Raw genomic sequence first — 1,071 nt, 5'->3', positions numbered from 1 at the left:
CCCCCCGGCGCCTTCCCGCCCGGCTTCCCTCTGCCGGGCACCGGCCCGGACTTCGGCGGCCCGGCGTTCCCGCCGCAGTACGAGGACCCGAGGAACGCCCCGTTCGCCGACAGGAGCGACCGGGCGGCAGTTGAAACTGAAGGCGACAGAGATGCACAGTCCAGGCCCGGTGAGGGGGCCGCCCTGTTCCCCCCGCCTGGCCAGAAGGGGGCCCCTCCGCCCCCGTTCCAGGGCCAGCGCGAGCCTGCTCCACGCCCGCTTGGGATGTCGGGGCTCCACGGGCCCAGTTTCCCGGGGCCGAGGGGCCCGGTCCCTCCGTTTTCAGAAGAAACTGCCATGTCTAACAGCGATGGGTCGCGAGGGCCTCCAGCGGCCAGATTTGGGGCTCCAAAGGGGCCCATCCCTTCCTTATTTTCAGGGCCACATGGGCCACCTCCGTATGGGGACAACAGGGGCCCCTCGCCCTCGCACCCTGGTGGGCCCAGAGGCACGGCAGCACCCCAATTCGAAGAACGCAAGGACCCCCACGGGGAAAAGCGGGAGTTCCAGGACAGCCCGTACGAGATGGCCGGCCCTGCCACGCAGTTTGAGGGGCCCGAACAAGGCCAGTTCGTGGGGGGCAGGGCCGCGGCGCCGTTCCAGTTTGGGGGCCCCCGGAGGCCTCTGCTGTCTCAGTTCAAAGGGCCCCGGGGGGGGCCTCCTCCCTCTCAGTTCGGAGGTCAGCGGGGACCACCCCCTGGCCATTTCGTGGGCCCCAGGGGGCCGCACCCCAGTCAGTTCGAGGGGCCCCGAGGCCAGGCCCCCGGCTTCATGCCGGGGCCCCGAGGCGTGCAGCCTCCGCAGTTTGACGAGCAGAGGGTCACTTCCCCGCCGCCCCCACGCTTCGCCAATCAGAGGGCGCCGGCACCCCTTCAGTTTGCGGGCCCCAGGGGCCCTGCGCCTTTTCCCGAGAAAAACGAGCCGGCCCGGTTCCACTTCCAGGGCCAGGCGGCCGCCGTGATGAAGCCGGCGCCCCGGCCGCTGCTGGAGCTGCCCAGCCACCCGCCCCAGCACCGCAAGGACCGCTGGGAC

Source organism: Pteropus vampyrus, unplaced genomic scaffold (assembly GCF_000151845.1).
Source record: "Pteropus vampyrus isolate Shadow unplaced genomic scaffold, Pvam_2.0 Scaffold239, whole genome shotgun sequence".
NCBI classification, from domain to species: Eukaryota; Metazoa; Chordata; class Mammalia; order Chiroptera; family Pteropodidae; genus Pteropus; species Pteropus vampyrus.
Note: the sequence above shows the minus strand (reverse complement) of the source record.